Here is an 11,950-nt window from a genome sequence, read left to right as displayed (position 1 = left end):
CAGCAAGGGCCAGTCACCTCTTCCTGGGCACAGCCACCAGGGTGGCAAGTACTCTTCCCATTATCATGGAATAATTTGGGTTGGAATTATGACCTTAAAGATCTTCTCATTCCACCCCCCTGCCATGGGCGGGGACACCTTCCGTTATTTTTACCCTTGACTTGTGTTTGCCTGAGGGCACTGTAAAAGCTCTAATGAGTGTGCACAAGGAAGAGACACCGAGGGATTTCTTCTCTCACAAACACCCAAAGCTCCCGGCCAAGGTGGTAATTTATCAACCTCGTTATGCCATCAAAACAAATTGCCTCAAAACACAACAAAGGGCTCTTTTGGCGTGTTTAACAGCAAGAGCTCGAGGAGGAAAAGGGCCATAAAAATAATGATCAGTAGTTTTATGGTAAAGACTTCCACAGGGAAGAGGTGATGGTTTTGTGTGTCCAGCAGCCAGGAACTGCTCAGCTGCTTGCTCAGGGGGAGAAAGTGTCAAGCAACAGCAGTTTGCAATTCCTGGGAAGATGCTGGGGAACAGGGCAGAGGGAACTCCCACAGCCACATCCCAAAGCTGTGGATTTCAGGGGGGGAAAAAAAAAAAGCTAAATACTTCCCAACTCTGAGCTCTTGTTAGCCCACTCCTCACTCCCACCGCAGGACTAAGCCAGAACTCTCCACTTCCTGAGCAAAATGCAAAGCCTCTTTAATGAGGTTAATTAAAACGTGGAGCCTGGGGCCGTGTCCTGCAGCTGCAGGAGCATCAGCTCAGCCATTAGTGCAGCGGGTGCTGGTAATTAGAGCAGCACCAGCAATTACTTGCTTACTGTTATTCTTGGTCTTGCTGTTGTTTTTCACTCTCTTCCAAAAAGACATATGGACCCCATGCACCCTTTGATCGAGCTGGAAAGTGGACCCTGCTCTGAGTTCGATTTGGAGGGTTATCAAAGCCTCGGTGTACCTGAGACACAGCTGAACTGCAGGGAAAGAGAAAATCACCTAAGTCTGATGTAAAAACTAATACTGCCAAAACAACAAAAAAAATTATCCCATTCTTCGGTATTTCTAAAGAAAGGGGTAGTCCCAGATGTGAGCTCCAGCCCTGCCAGAGAGAGGCAAAGCATATTGTGCATTGCTGAGTTTTTCCAGTGCTGTTCTGTGCTCCCGAGGTTGGACCTTGTACATTTATTTATACGCGGGTGACTTAATTAGATGTTCTTTTGTCTCAAGTGGCAGTGAGATGAATCAGCATTCTCTGTACACATGCAAGGTCTCTGCTCAGGACTGGCTCCTCAGCAACTCACATCCCCATCCTTCCAAAAACCCACAGCAGGGGAAGGGGGGCTGCACTCCCCCTGGCCCAGGACCCCAGCCCAAAGCCTCCAGGGCTGCATTTCCTCAATTCACCTTTGATAACTCTGCCACAGAGGTTAAAAGCATGGGTGTCCTTTCAGTAACGACTCAGGATGAAGAAATCCAAGCCCCAACACATTCCCAGGAATGATGGTCTCTCTCAGGGCAGAGAGCAGGGGCATGAGTGGAACTGAGTCCTGCCTCAGTCCTGAAGGACCCACCATAGATCAGCTGTTGCCAAAAGTTGCCAGGCAGAAGAGCCAAAGAAAGCTGATGAAAAGGATTCTTGTGATTAATTTTTTCCCTTCCTTTAGCCACATATCCCAGCAGAGGCTGGTTCCCCCTCCAGTCCTGCCTGCCACCCCAAATCCCAGCCCCCAGGGGATTGCTCTCACCTTTCAGCACAAACAAGGTGTCCTCTGAGACAGCTCTGGAAACTCTCCTCTTGGCAGAGCTGAAGTCATTTATCCAACATCCCGTTAGCAAGCCCAGATAAGCACCTGCAAGCTCAGGGATGTGGTGGGGGTATCCTCACCCTTGCTCTGCCCAACCCAACCCCACCCAGCTCAATTGGGCGGGTTACCTGTGCCACCCTAAGGATCTGGACACGATGCAACCTGCGGACATTTGGGTCCTGAGAGGCGTTGGTCTGCATCAGGAGCTGTCCCAGCTCCCCCAAGCAGGACTCCAAGGCTGGTCCATCACCCAGTGGAGGAGCTGGTGCATGGGCAGAGCCCCCACATGTGCCAGTGCAGCTGCTGCAAAGAGGCCCTGACTTGTATGCTGATTTTTGCTGATTTTTTTTTCCAGCAGCAGAACTGGTCCCTTGCTGTTTTACACACTGAACCCACTCGGTCATGCTCAAAGTGATGCAAGACTGAACCACAAAGTTTTACACGTTTCCCCCAGTGTCTGGCTTCATTTTTCATCAATGTTTTCATATAACATTGCCAACATCACATTATAAAGGAAACGCATGGCTCTGTCAGCCAGATGTCTTTCCAGCATTCCAGCGCTTTCATTTGCAACCAGCAGTTCCTCCTGGCTCGGGAAAAGTGCTGCCCATCCCATTCCAAGGGCAGAGTGTGGAACACGGAGCAGGTGCTGATGCCCAGGGCACAGTGCGGGACTCGGCGATTCCTCCCGGCTCTTCCTTGCTTTCACTTGGGCAGGATTTTTTTCTCTGATGGCAGATGGGAGTGGGTTGCAGCATTATCTGATTGCTACCTATTTCTGGCGCTCTCACAATATTCTGTTCCACCAGGGCAAGAAGCCATTTGTAGGGGGTTGGATGTGTGAGTGGGAAGTCGTTATGAGTTTCTTTTCTTCAGCCCCAGTAATTGATTATGCAAGAAAAGGTGGATTGTCCAACCTGCAGCTTTTGGCTGGAGGTCTGTCCTGCAGAGCTGGATCTGCTGGAGGGGCAGAGAGAGCTGTGCCATCCCCCAGCAGTGCCTGGTGGGACGGGGTGGAGGTTACAAACCACCCTGCTCCCATCTCCTTGTCAAGCCCAGCTTGGTGCTCCTCCAAAGCAGTTGGATTTAGGGCTTGGATAAAGTCTCTTGCATCTGTATTTTCAGTGAGAAATGGTGATTTAGCAAGGAAAAGCTTGGCTAGCCTTGCACTGCACATGTTGCCTCCCCTTACAAACCAGCCTTCCTCAAGCAAACAACCCCATTATGGAGTCAAACAGCTCCCCGGGGTAAAAGCTCCTAAAATAATAAAAGAACAGTTCAAACTCCAGCACAGGAATGAATTCAACAGGAATGAGGCTTCCCAGTCCTTTGCAGTGCCAGGCTTGCAGCCAGGACACCTCAGGAATGGGTGTCAGAGCAAACTTCTCCCTCTACCTGGGGTTGCTGGTGTTATTGCTTCCATGGCAGGGACAATATGATTTATTGAAGCTTTTTTTATTTCCCAGTGGCTCACCCAGTGCCATATGTGTGGGGAAGATAAACTGTCTCATCGCTGCCCTGATCTCTAATCATGTCACATTTTCAGCTGCTCTGCGGTGACGGTGACACGTTGGTGTTTTGGCCTCCTGTGATGCAAAGATAAAAACAAGAAGAGGGAAAAGAGGAAGGAATGGAAATGCAATGTGATGCTGACTGTAAAATCACATTGGCCTGGATTTCCCCTGAGAGCAGCACGTACATATGTGACTCTGCTCGGCTCTGTGGTGTCACTGGAGGCAACGTGATGGCAGTGTGTGATATCTGCATGCATGTAGGAAATTTGGGGGTTCCCAAGAGGCAGGTGCACCCTCCCAGCTCTACCCGTGAGGGGCTGCATGCCAAGAGTGAAGGGACGTGGAGTACCCACAGCAGAGACCTTTGCTGCTCAGAGCATCCACCCCAGGAGGTCCTGAGCAGGGGCAACACAAGCTTGTAAAGGCTCTAGGAATCTTATTTCAGTCTGTAGAAGAAAGATGGGATATTTTTATCCTTCCACATAACAAGATAACACAGAAAAAAAGCAGGGAAAACCCCCTGAAACCACCTGTCCACCTTGAAGGTGGTGTAAGAAGGGTGCTCACAGAGAGGTTACAGGGCCTCTTTGTTACCTGCCTAAAATATGACATGTGATATGTAGGGCAAAAGCTTCACAGGAAACTCCTGGGGTTTTTTATGCTATGGTTAAGCAAAGGAATAACATGACCAGATGCTCTGAAAGAGGCTGCTGGATTCATCAGTGAACAACAGAGACACCTGAACGATTAAACATGTTAGAAAGTGAAAGAAACAGAGATTCAGCACTTAATTAGAATACCTCTAATCTTCCCCTTCATGACTATTTTCCTTCTCTTCCCTTCCCTAGTTTGTCCACATGTGCTTCCAGGGAGCATCCTTCAGGGAAGAGGGAGGTGTGAGATATGCCAATGTTTATTTTAACAGCTCCTTTTTTTAGGGCTCTGCTGTGAACACGCTCCTCCTGTTGAATGGGCTTGTTGCTATGGGATAAAGTGATCCAAGTTCCCTGGTTTTGCACTTTTTCTCCCCTCCACTTACTTGCAGTTCTTGTTCCTCGCTGAGGGACATCACTGGGTGTGTTCCCAAGCCATTGGTGGCCCATCCCCCGGGACGTGCCTCCATTCCTTTCATCAGCATTTTGGGGAAATAATGGGCCACCACCCCTTTTATGCCCTCACAGAGTGTGAGCTGCAAATGGCCAGGCTGGGTGGAGCTTGGAGCAACCTGTTGGCCCTGCCCACATCAGGGGGATTGGAATGAGAAGGTCTTTAACCTGCCTTCCAACCCAAACCGTTCTGTGATTCCATGAAACCAAACCCAGCCCAAACCACGCCGACCCCCAGCACTTTCTGCAGCGCTCGAGGTGGGTGTTCGACCTGCCAGAGGACCTGTGATGTTGACTTACGAGGTGGCAATTACAACATTAACACTGCGTTTAATATTTAAAATACAAAAACGTAGCAGAGCAACGCTGTGGACTGTCAGGTCTGGCAGCCTGTTTTCCAGCAGCATGTTCTCAGCAGAGCATTTCAGCTCCTAACACAGTCCATTAGATACCATCACCCCCAGGACAAATTTCTTCCTGACCCTTAGCTGACAAGCCTCATGAGCTCTGGTGCGTGAGGGCTGATTGCCCTTCCGCAGGTTTTTAGCCCATCTGCTTTAACGGCACAGGCTATTTTTACGCTGAAGGCTGGAACACTTTACAGCTCTTTATCCCTGCTTTGTGCGTGCCCCAGGCAGGGGCTGCTGGCCCTGGCTCCCAGCCGGGACCGGGCAGCACCGAGCTCATCAAGCACCGAGCTCATCACCGCTGTAACGAGCCGGAGTGTGAACATCTGGCGGCGGCAGAGCAGCGTCGATTCGCTCACATTATGGTAACGCAGTAACGATGGCTGGTAATTAAACGTCTGACAGTTTTTCCTGTGCAAAACACCGCTTGATTGAGTTTTTGAAAGCAAGTGTTATGGCTGAAAGCTGGGCACAGAGCCCTGCTCCTTTGCAGCAGTTCACCCTCCTCTGCCATTGCAGTGGCGAGGGCTGAGCTCCAAACCCCTGCACCTGAGCATCCATGCAAACCTGTGTCCTTAACGTGTCCACGACTCGGAGATGCTCGGCAGGAAAGCGGGATCTCCTCCTGCACAATGCCCTGCATTTCCTGAGGCTGATTTCCTGACCAGGGATCCTAAAATGTGCAGAGGAGAGCCAGCACCCAGCCCTGTGTCCAGCAAGAAGACAGGCACACATCTGGCCTGGTATGATCATCTCCATCATTGCTGTATCAGAGGATCACATCCCTGTTTGCCTCCATTCACTGCAAATCCCAAATACCTCTGGACACTGCTGCATCCATGAGATGTGCTGACTCTTCCAGATGTTTCAGGGGAAATGACATAACTGATAGGAAAGGTGGGAGTCTGGAAGCATTTCTCTGCTGCTGGCTGAAGGCTGCCAGCTCTCAAGTGCTGTTTGCAAGAGGAAATCTTGCTGGAGAGCACAAATATTTGTGCTCAAAGGCAGTGGGCCTAACCTAACACCTTTTCTTCAGGCAAACTCCTCCTGGATTGCAGGACTCACCCAAATCTCATCTTCCAAAGTGCTGGCTGAGCCCCAGCTCCCAGAGTCACCCCTTGTGCCTCTCACCATGGCAGATCCTTTCATCCTTCCACAATGTTTGCTCTCAGTTGATCCCACGCTATTCCTTGCTCATCCCGCTAGTCATACAAAGCCAAGCCAAGTGCACAGTTCCACCACTGTATTTTCCCTGGATGTTGCTCCTGCAGTGGAGCACAGTTGACTCTCTGCTGCTCACACCCAGGATCACTGGCAAATTCCTACTCAGCTGCTAATTTAAAATTCCAGCACAGCTATTGAGCCTCCTCCTTGTGGCTTCACACACCATTGCAATTTCCCTGGATGTTGCTCCTGCAGTGGAGCACAGCTGACTCTCTGCTGCTCACACCCAGGATCACTGGCAAATTCCTACTCAGCTGCTAATTTAAAATTCCAGCACAGCTATTGAGCCTCCTCCTTGTGGCTTCACACTGCAGAATTGCAATAAAACTTTAATTGAATGCCTTCTTCAAAAGGGGACCTCCCTGAGTTAATGCCAGCCCCCCCCCCCGAGTGACCCTTTGCAGCCTCAGTATGTCTATTTTATTACAGCATGCCATGGCCAATTTGATGGGAAAGGGAGACTGTTCAGGCCATGCAGAGGAAGTGCTTTAACATTCATTCAAAGTGACAGTGCCCTGGTGCAATATGACTGGTAAATGCTAAATTGCCACAGATGGCAGATTTATGTTTCCTCTCCCCAAGGTCCCTTGCCTGTGGTGCTGGGGGCTCACTGTGAGCGTTTGAGGAAGGACCCACGTTGCTGATCTGCCTGAAGACACCTTCTTTTTCAGTAGCTGGCTGCTCAGAAAGTGCCAAAATGGGCCAAATGAAAAAATTATCCTGAAAAGTAATGATGTCTTTAAAAGCCAGATCAAAAAGCCAGCAGGAGGGTGGGAAGGAGCTCAGTCCCTGTCTGTTGAGAGGGAGCTGATCCACTGCAAAGCAGCCCCAGAGTTGGGAGGATGCTGAGGACCAGGAGGGAAGCAGCAGACTATGGCCAAACCTATGGCCCTGAGCCCCTGCTGGGGTCCCAGCCAGTGGTGTGGGATGCTGATCCCTGTTCCAGACCTGTTTCTGAGGGACATTTCTCCCTCCTCTCAGAGGACACCAGAGCCACGGACTCACCAGCACCCGGAGTGACCACGGCTGCCAGCACAGCCAGTTCCTTATGTAATCCCTCCCTTGCATTCCTCTTCTCATTCTTTTTTTGGTTTTATTTGACAGATTTGCTTAAAAACCAGCGTGGGAATACAAATGACATGTTCAATAGATATCAGCTCATGGCTTTACAACGTCCCCAAGAACACAAGTACTGTATCATCACAAGTCCTCGGCACAGGCTGAGAACAAAGTCCCAGCTCAGGTCGTGTCAGGGCTGTTTGTCATTGCTTGCACAGATCTGCCACACACCAAAGCCACTTCCCTTGGTGGTACATGTCCTCCTGTGATGGTTGCACAACAGACTCCTAACAGCCATGAACTTACTCTTCCTGGAGGACCTGGGACTGTTTTACAGGAGGAAGAAGCCGTTGGGGGTTAGTTAAAGCTCTGAGGGCTGTTCTGCTTCAGACAACTGCATCCTTCCTTTATGCTCCTTGGATGCAGTGTGAAGGTGACCATTCTTTTCAAATGGCTTGGGAACCATGTTTAAGAGGTTTTAAACAAATCATTTAATCCCTCTCCAGGTCAGCAGAGACATTGCTGCTCCCCTTGCTTCATGTTGGCTCTGCAGATTTTAGGAAGAGCTCATCCCTGGGCTTGTCAAGAGGCCCTCCCACCTCCCCGTTTTTTTTGGCCACCACAGGAGATCAGGCCACAGATTCACCTGAGGAACCCAGGGGAAATCTGTGCAGTTCCATGCTTCACAGGAGACCCATTTTTCTTCTGTGTTCATATCTGGTAGCTGCACTCCTCCAGCTCACAGCTTGTGTGATACCGTGAATATAATCCATGCCCATCTGGCTTTTATTTATTCATGACGGTCCCGATCCTGCAATGTGCTGAAACGGAGGGTCTTGGTACCTGTCAGCTGGCAGGAGCATATCCAGGGTAAATTAATATAAAGAGGGATGTGTACATTTGTTTTTACAGTGCTATAAAAGTGGAGCTACTAGGAAATCAGCCTTTAATTGCCCTCTTAATGATTCTAACTCCTCTGCACTCGTTCAGAACCATCTCTATTGTATCAGGTATAAAAAGAGCAGCTTCATTGACATGGTTTATGGCTTTATTAAACCCAAGGATTTTATATTAATAACCATCAGCTCCTCGGTTATATTTCCCCAGTGAAGGAAATGTGTGTATTGGTGGAGGTCCAAGGCAATTTGTAAACACAAAGTATTAAAAGGCTCAACAATTCTAAAAAGTTTTAATTGGAAACTCAACAAATTGCTTCGGAAGTTCTTAATGCTTCAATATGGAGCTCTCCGATAATGAGGAGCTAATTAAGGGGCCAGGATTCAGTTTTTTATGATAACTGTCTCCATATGGGCTCAGCACTCGGTGCTTGCAGAACTAATGAAGGTCAGGGAAGTAACAGCAAAGGAAGAAAGGAAAATTTTTAGCTCTCGGTGCTGTGATGATGCTAAGCAACAGCCAGTATTTCTGCCTGGGTTTTAGGCCAGGTGCTGACTGAGCTTCATTTAATTCATGGGACAGTCTGTGTAAGTGCTCTTGAAGTTCTGAGCTGCATTTCACAGCCCAAAGCTGCATTTCACAGCCCAAAGCTGCATTTCCCAACCCACTGCTGCTCCTCTGGGCCTCCCCACTGGTGGGGGAAGGATGAGCTCCAGTTTCCATGGGTCAGGCTCTACCCTGCACACAGAACCAGTCTCACCTGTGGATAAGCATGGCCTGGAGAATGGCAGAAGTATCCCCGTGATGAGGTGCTGGCTGTGTCTGAGCTGGGCAGACAAACATCTGTGCTGCATTCGTGTCCTACCCTGCCCAAAAGCTATCCAGGCATCCCCTGGGATGGGCGTGAGGGCTCCAGGGAAGGGAGTTGTATCAGAGCCAAGGGTAGAAAAGGTGAACTGCAAGAATGAGAGCAAATCCCATCAGGTACCCCTGTTATCCCAAGGCAGGTGTGAACCAGCTGGAGAGCATTGGTCCATCTGAGTCACAGGACGAAGGACAGCAATGGAATGACAGGCAAAATTAAATCATAGAATGGTTTGGGTTGGAAGGGACCTTAAGGGTCATTCAGTCCCACCCCCTGCCACGGGCAGAGACACTTTCCACTATCCCAAGTTGCTCCAATCTCTGTCCAAACTGGCCTTGGACACTTCCAGGGATGGGGCAGCCACAGCTTCTCTGGGCAACCTGTGCCAGGGCCTCCCACCCTCACAGGGAAGAATTTCTTCCTAATATTTAATCTAAATCGCCGTCATTTCAGTTTAAATCCATTCCCCATTGCCCTGTCCCTCCATGTCCTTGTAAGAAGTCCCTCTCAATCACATCTGTCTCAGCCATGGAGCCGGGACTGGCACGGCTGGTGGGGCTGGGAGCAGGACCTGTCTTCTGCACCAGACCCTCACAAATCCCCAGCACACTGCTTTCAGATTAATGCCTTGTGAAATATTAACAATACCTAAACACACACACAGAAGTATGGTCAGATGTTTCTCTGAAGTAGCTCGCTGACTCCCAGAACTAAATTTGGACCAACAAGCCTCGTGCATCAAATAATTAAGTCATAGGCTATAGAAAGCAATCCTCTGGGACGTACTTGCCTTTGAGTGGCTCATCCACTTCCAAAGTAATACATACCATTAAGTATATGACCATATGGCATCCATTTATAGAATATTGCACTACAGGCAAATAGGACAAAGGTACACCCCTTAAAGCACTTTTCTCATCTCATTAACTTTGGGTACATGTTACAGAGAAGCTGCTCTGTCTTTGTTGTGTTCAAGGACATTTTGTGCTGTGGAGTCTTATCTTAAATGAATTGCACTAGGAAAATTAGAATCTAAATGTAGCTGTGCCCTAAAGCAAACAGCATTATTTTGCCTTTCTGTAATTCGATTTATTTTTGCCGATCAATGTTTTGAAGCAAACGTGTTCTTTTGTCCTCAAATCTGGCCTAATGACCAAGCTGACTTTGGGTAATTTGTGTGTGTGTGGCAGTGTGCCTGGATGGGTTGCTGACAGATTCAGATGGTGCCCTGCCATGTGCTGTGGTGGTCTACCTGAGACATCTCCCCCAAGCTGGACAGATTGGCTGGGACAAACTCTGTGAACACCTGCAGAGGTCTTAGAGAAGAACTGTCTGGTGTTCAGGGTCATTAGCACATCTCCCAGGACAGAGGACACCGAGCCCAGCTGCTGGGGCAATAATCTACACCAAAAAGCAATTCAGTGCATGGTCCAGCCAGGATTCACATCCATGGCAAGGCTGTGCGTGGGAATCACCCTGAAGCTCTTGAGGAGCTGGGCAGGAGCTGGCTCAGCCAAGCCCAGCCCTGGTGTCAGCATCAGCTTCCATCCCACTGATTGCAGCGTTGCTGGATCCAGCTCTAAACCTTACAAAAAAAAACGTGCTGCCCTTCAATGAGTTTGCTCTGAAGAAATACATTAAGTAAATAGAAATTACTGCAGGTGCCTTCCTGCTTTTTGGCATAACAGATTACTCTTGCCTACCAAAGATCAGTATTTCTGCCAATTACACCGTGGGGCTCCAGCCCCCTTTTTTAGCTTCTTGGGGAGAAAACCACTGCTAAATATCGAAGTTCTCCACAAACCTGGCTGGAAATACAGCGTGTAGCAGGGAAACAAGTCCTCAGAGAGCTGTCCCCATTCTGCATTCAGCCAGCACTTCAGTGAGAGCAGCAGTGCTGACACAGGGCAGCAGCTCAGCCCTGTGTAACTGCCTCAGACATCTACGTGTGGAGGATTGCTCCTTGCTTGTGGTTTAATCCAGCTCTGAGAAACCACATTACACCACTCTTTTTTTTTTTTTTCCTTTCCCTCCTCCCGTTGAAGAGCCCAGCAGGGAACTGCTGCAAAGGCCAAGAGGTTGAAATGAGTATGTGCAGTTTGAAGCAAACACCAATTGCTTATATTCAATTTCCTGACCTTGGTGATCCGGGTTCCTTCCAGGGGCCCTCGTGCATCCGTCTGACGAGTCTGAAGGCTGAGCATCATCAGGCCACGTGGCTGAAAAATCAGGTTCTCTGGTGGTGCTAAACACGGTCACTTGCTGCTCTGTGTGGAAAGGAGACAACGAGGGTCTGGTGATGCACCAGAGAGCCCTTTGCAGCTTGCACTGGTACCAGTTACCCCAGATGCCAGTGAGATCCAGCTCAGGGGGCTCCCTGGGTGAGCAGTGAGGGGGAGGAAAAGTCCTGTCCCTTCACCTGGAGCTGGCTGTGGCATGGGAATTGCTAAACAATGCTCTCACTGAGGTGGAGGGGAGGGATAAGACCCCATATCTCACGCCAGAGGGAGGTGGGACCCCCCATCTCACCCCAGACAGTGGCAGCAGAATGAAGCTGCTGGTGGTGCTGGTTTCCTGGTAAAATGAGCCCTGCCTTGGGGACAACATCCTGTGGAAGGGTGTAAGGGGAGAGCAGGGAAGTGCAGGAGTCATCAAAGGTGGTTGGGAGGGACATGTTAACATAGTGTCTTAAGCTTCAAAGTATCAAGAAACGTCAGAGAGTTCAGCTGTGAAAGTGCCTGGGATGGTTTCAGGGTGTGTGCTGCTGCACTGCTGCATCCTGCAGGGCTGCGAGGGCCCTGCTTTGGCCAAACCAGGGGGAAGGGTTGTGTTGGGTGCTCACACCCCAGCAGTGACAGTCACTCATTTTAAGTGCTGGCTACATTAAATGGAAGGACATTTTTACCTGCACGAGCCCGCGGTGAGTTCAGGATGGGGGGCACTCCAAGCATCCGAGAAGGGAAATGCTCCAGTCGCCCTCAGCGGTCCAAGGCACTGTGTCTCCAGCTCCAGTGAAGGTAACAGATGACATGATTTCCTCCTGTTGAGGCACCAACACCAAACACTGTCAGTCCTGGGGTGG

At 49.6% G+C, this 11,950-nt stretch overlaps 1 long non-coding RNA gene across 1 annotated transcript; it reads right to left on the bottom strand.

The window, feature by feature from the left end:
• Window positions 1-614: 614 nt before the first annotated feature.
• Window positions 615-11,894, bottom strand: LOC113993470. Its single transcript, XR_003542645.2, has 3 exons — window positions 11,774-11,894; window positions 11,007-11,135; window positions 615-3,382 (listed from the first exon to the last, which is right to left on the bottom strand). It is a non-coding gene; the product is annotated as an uncharacterized LOC113993470 (long non-coding RNA).
• Window positions 11,895-11,950: the final 56 nt, after the last annotated feature.

Source organism: Pipra filicauda, unplaced genomic scaffold (assembly GCF_003945595.2).
Source record: "Pipra filicauda isolate LSUMZ 115617 unplaced genomic scaffold, ASM394559v2 scaffold170_size1570365_pilon, whole genome shotgun sequence".
In the NCBI taxonomy this organism is placed as follows: Eukaryota; Metazoa; Chordata; class Aves; order Passeriformes; family Pipridae; genus Pipra; species Pipra filicauda.
Note: the sequence above shows the minus strand (reverse complement) of the source record. Positions and strands in the feature narration are given on the sequence as shown.